The following is a 5,569-nucleotide window of genomic DNA, read 5'->3' on the forward strand; positions in this document are numbered from 1 at the left end:
GCCATACTGCCCTTACAGTGTCCCTCTCGGTGTACAGCAACCACCCTTCTCTGTGCAGGCAGATCCCAGAGAGGGACAGGGTGCCTTCTCTGATGGGGGTTCCTCCTGCGCATGTGGCATGGAGCCCATGACATTGAGAGACTCCAAAAAATGTTTGTCAGATCAATGTGAGTGCTTTTAAGTGACAGTGAAATGAGAGGACTGAAACATCGTCTTCCACAAAGAAGCCAAACTAATAATGAAAATGGTTCCAGATGCTCTGTTGTGGGAAGATAGTTTCTACTGCATTGATCCATGACTGCAGTAACTCCCAAACTTCCGGGGCCCTCAGCATTGTAAGGCAAGGCCATAAGCAAAGCACAAACCAAGGGAAGAAGGAACCAATGAGCCTGAGCATTCCAGTTAGAGGGAGGCAATGAGGAATTGTTCCCCTGGGGAAAATTAAACAGGTAGGCCTGTCTTTCCATGGTGACTTAATGAGCACAGTGTAACTCCCTATATGAGCCTACACAACTCTTCATTGATTGCTGTATGCCAACAAAACCTTTCCTTTATTTCTATGCTTAAGTTTATTCAACAATTATTTTAAAGATCAAAACTTTAAAGAAAAAAATTAAAATAATTTTTATTTCACACTTCTATTAATAAAAAAATTTTTAAGACTATAATATGAAGCCTTGAAAATATGCATTTTAGTAATGTGTTTACTCTTAATTTGAGGGATATTTTAAAGTCTGTTTTCCCACACATATGCACTATACTTCAAGAATAAGAGCTAACATGTAACATAAATATTGGAGATTTAAAAGAATATATTTTATAAGAAAAATATATAATCATTACACATCAGCCACTGCCAGCCATCATGAGGACATAGCTATGACTTTAGGTTCATCATAGAAGCACAGTTTATCAGAAAACATAATAGAGGTCCCTGTGCTGTTGAGACTGGTGTGACCATGAGCTTTGAAAGACACTCTCCGAGGGTCACTGCACAGCACGGCAGGTCAGCGCACATTCCAGGAGAAAAGCTTTGTGTGGACGCCTCCTAAATCCTCCCCTCCGGTTCTGATGGTTTAGAATAGCACTGCCTCTTCATCTTTACCCGGAAAAGCACATTCCAGCTCTGGCTCCTAAACCCACCCAACTTCTATAATAAAACTCTACTCACCTATAAAAAGCAAAGGGAACACATTCTTTGAGCTCAGAGAAGATATTGCTTGCTTTTTCTAGTTATTTTGTATTATATATTCTTGTATGAACTCTTTTCAGAAAAATAAATATTACATTGGGTTATTTAAATATGATATTTAGAACTTTTTAAAACTACATAGCAGGGTCTTTGCTTAAACTTGAACGCAAACTAAAGTTTTAAAAATACATTGATGAAAAGCTCAGGAAAAATTCAAAGTCAAAATAAATAATAAAACCTGAATCCAAAATAAATAGCAGGATTTTAATCAAATGTGAGTAAATGTCAAAGTGGGAAGGAAAAATAATAATTTTTGTTCAGAAGTTCATGAAGGGGTATTTTAGTTGAGGCGAGAGAAAGTTTGAAGGCTCATCGGACCATGGAAAGCCTGTCTTTCAGTTTCTTAATGTGAAGCTTGACCATCACTAATTGCCAGGCAGGAAATGATCTTCCTGGCCTGGGTACAAGCTGGGAGAAAGGAACTGCAGCATACCCAGCATCAGTGCCTCCAGAGACCACCATCAAAAGTCAAAACACCACGTTAGTATTAGTGCTGCTTGACCAACAACAACAAAAAAGCGCTTTTGAAGTTTGTAAAGTTCTATGGATTTAGAGCATTCAAAACAGGCTTGAGTAAATGGTGGAGTTTGAATTGGGCCTTGAAGAACAGATAGATCCTGAGAAGGTAGAGGGGAAAGGTTAGTATAAGTGAGGGGATGGCAAGAACAAGGTTGTCTCATCATGAATCTGATCACATACCATGAAAACTATCTATATATATAAAATAGAGAAATATGCTAATTAACCAGGACGCCCTAACGGGTCGACTGGACAGGAGAAGATTTCATGAGTAGTGTCGGGGGCAGGGCAGCAGAGGCCTCTGAGAGCCTGCGCTGGGGGAGGGCCTGATTCAAGGGCCAGAGAGGGAGGCAGGGCCGGACCAGAGGGTGGCGGTGCCACACAATTTCATATCGCACGCTGGGCTCCTAGTTTCTAAATAAACGTTTTGAGTTGTAAGTCAGGTTGTACATTAGATGACTTCAAATGACCCTGATGAACTAATAATGAGTCTAATTGGTTATCTATTAGGCACAGACATCATACAAGGCCTCCACTTTTTGCCATGTATGGTGCTCACCACCTAGGACATAACTGTGAGAAAAAATAGCCATGTGTCCACCCCTGGCATAATGAAGGCAACAGTCTTTGTTCAGAGACCCACAGATGCATATGAGACTGAGGAAAATTACTAGCCTGTCACACCACTTGTGGACAGAACAGACAGCATGTGAATTCAAGACGGGGTAACCCAAAGCTCATGTCCACCACCCAGCACAGCAAGGTCTCCTGCGGCAGTTTTCTGAAAAGTGGTTGTTCTTAATGTGACAGAGGAGGAAAAGAGTGGCTCCAGGGGTTTAAGTAATAGGGACACAGATTTAGTCCAATGGGTTTCTGTAACAATTACAAACGCCACAAACTTAGACTGGCCTGCGCCTCAGATAGAAATTTACTCAAAGGGTAAATTACTGCATGCCCGGAAGATTGTAAGGCGGTTCCTGCACCGAAGTCCCTCCAACTGGAAGGTTCGGTCACATACATAATATAATTCCTGAACTAACAATAAGCATTGATGATCCTATACAAAGAGGTGAGCCATCAAGACATTTCAACAAGTAAGTAATATGGCCTCTGCTCTAAAATGATTGGATGTTCATCTATCATTGGTCTTTGCATGGATCATATTATTTATAAAGTCTCCCTACTAATTCTTACCTGAGAGCTCCTTTGTTTAGTATTCCACTTCAGCCTTATCAAATCAAGGGTAGACTTGAAACATTTGGCTTTCTCAAGCATCTTTTAAATGCTCAACAGTCTATATCAAATTAGTATTCAGCATCATTTCTGTGAAACCTTAAATTAAGACTTGATTTTAATTACCTCTCAATTACATCCTGCACCACTCCTGTGAGTTAGATATTTTAAAGGAAGTGAAGTTGCTGCGGAAAATTCGATTTTAAAATGCAATATGACAACTTTAGACTCAACTTCTGTTGTAATTATAAGTGGTTCTTCAAAGCAAGGCACCTTCATAATTTGTTTTCTTTTTTTTGATTACATACCTTTCACCTGTCACCTCAAATTTCCACATGTATCTATGCCTTTTTCAAAACCAATAGATAGAAAACAACTAGGAGGCCCCACATAGAACTAGACAAGGCCCAAAGCACAAGCTTTCGCTGCATTATTGTTTGTGCATGGTTGTAAAGACCTTGAAACAGTTTGAAAAAATTTTATAAATGTTAACAGTCTAGAATTTTATGGATTTACTAGGGGCCCCGTGCACAAATTCATGCACCTTGAAAGGAACTGTGGGTCCCAAAGCTGCGGTGGGCACAGGGGTGGGTCTTGGCCCATCTTTCGTGCCCCCGCCTGGCCCCTCCAACCATAGCCCCCAGTCCCCTGTCTGCTGGCAGCCTCGTTCCCGCCACCGCTGGTCCCATGTACGGCCAGCGCCGACCCCGCTCGCACCTGCTGATGGCATGAAGCAATTGGGCCTGGCGCCATCAGTGGGTGCAAGCAGTGGCTGCTGCCCCAATTGCCCCTCAGGTGCTAGGGGAGGTGGAGAAGCCCTAAGGGGCGATCGGGGCCGGAAGCTGCCACTCGTACCCGCTGACAGCACTAAGCGATTGGGGCAGGCACCAGGCCCTGGCAGAGGGTGCAAGCACCTGGTGGGACCGCGGTGAGTGGGAGCAAAGAATTTTCAGTAACCACCAGAGGCTCGCCCCATGACAGCAACCGGCGCCCCGCCTTGGTCTGGCACCCCTGCCCACCTGCTCCACCATCCCGCCATGGCAGATACCCACCATGTTCAACACTCTGACGCCTGCTGCCAATGCCTGCCATGTTCCGTGCATGCCCCCTGGTGGTCAGCCACATCATAGCGACCAGTTTTTCCGTTGTTCAGCTGTTCCACTGTTTGGTCTATTTACATATTAGGGTTTTATAAAGGGTGTCCCAAAATTCACACAAGATTTGAATTTTGCATGAGCATTAACAACAACAACAAAAAATAAATAAAAGCCTAATTTTACTTGGTTTATTGAATCAGATTCTAATATCTGTTGCCTTTTGATTTCAATCCCTTCAATTTGATAAGCATTACCAAGTACCAATTATGGCCCAGGAGCAGGGACAATAAAGGCCACAGCTTTGCATATGTGCCAGCAAAGCCGTGGAGGCCATTTACCCAATGTGCTATTCCATGCATACTGTATACTTTATGAATCAATAAAAAATTTACAATTTTTAATTATAAACCTGTGTTTTCTATCAAAATTAGTTCTTGCGTGAATTTTGGGACACCCTTTATATATAGATAATCTGATCACCCCTGTTAACTGGTTTTGGAAGTTGTTTCAGTGAACAAAGGCTCCTATTAGTACTTAAACATTTTCTTAATGAAGCAAATATACATAAACAATAATCAAGATGAAGATGAAGATGAGGATGATGGGGTGGTAATAATAGCTACATTTATCAATACCTACTGTGCTCCAGGTGCAATTATAGGCACTTTATGTGTATTAGTTAATCTAATCCCACAACCACTCTTGGAGAAAGATTCAATTTTCTCCACCACTTTATAGATGAGAAACCGAGGCACATAGGTTTCATGGCAAGTGAAAAATAGGACCCAGATTCTAATTCTGTTAGTGGGGCCCTAAAATTGTTTTAAGTCACTATATTATTAGTAATATCATTGATTTCTGCCTCTCTCTTAGAAATAAACAGAGGACTTTCCCACACTACTTTTCCCACTTTGAATAGAAAAACTAACTGCTTTAAACTAAACTCAAAATGGATAAAAGACTTGAATGTAAGTCATGAAACCATAAAAATCCTAGAAGAAACCATAGGCAGCAAAATCTCAGACATCTCTCTCAGCAATATGTTTGCCAATACATCTTCAAGGGCAAGGGAAACTAAAGGAGAAAAGAAACAAATGGGACTACATCAAAATAAAAAGCGTCTTCATAGCAAAAGACACCATCAACAAAATTAAAAGGGAGCCCACTGTATGGGAGAACATATTTGGCAATGATACATCTGATAAATGGTTAATATCCAAAATATATAAGGAACTCATACAACTTAACAGGAAGACAAACAATCCAATTAAAAAATGGGCAAAGGGAGAAAAACCAAGATGGCGGCATAGGTAAACACCAGAGATTGCTGCTTAGCACAACCACTTCAAGAATACAACTAAAAGACGGAACGGACATCATCCAGAACCACAGGAAGGCTGGCTGAGTGGAAATTCTACAACTAGAAGGAAAGAGAAAAGCATACCGAGACTCAGAGGAGGTGCGGTGC

Source organism: Myotis brandtii, unplaced genomic scaffold (genome assembly GCF_000412655.1).
Source record: "Myotis brandtii unplaced genomic scaffold, ASM41265v1 scaffold634, whole genome shotgun sequence".
Taxonomy (NCBI): domain Eukaryota; kingdom Metazoa; phylum Chordata; class Mammalia; order Chiroptera; family Vespertilionidae; genus Myotis; species Myotis brandtii.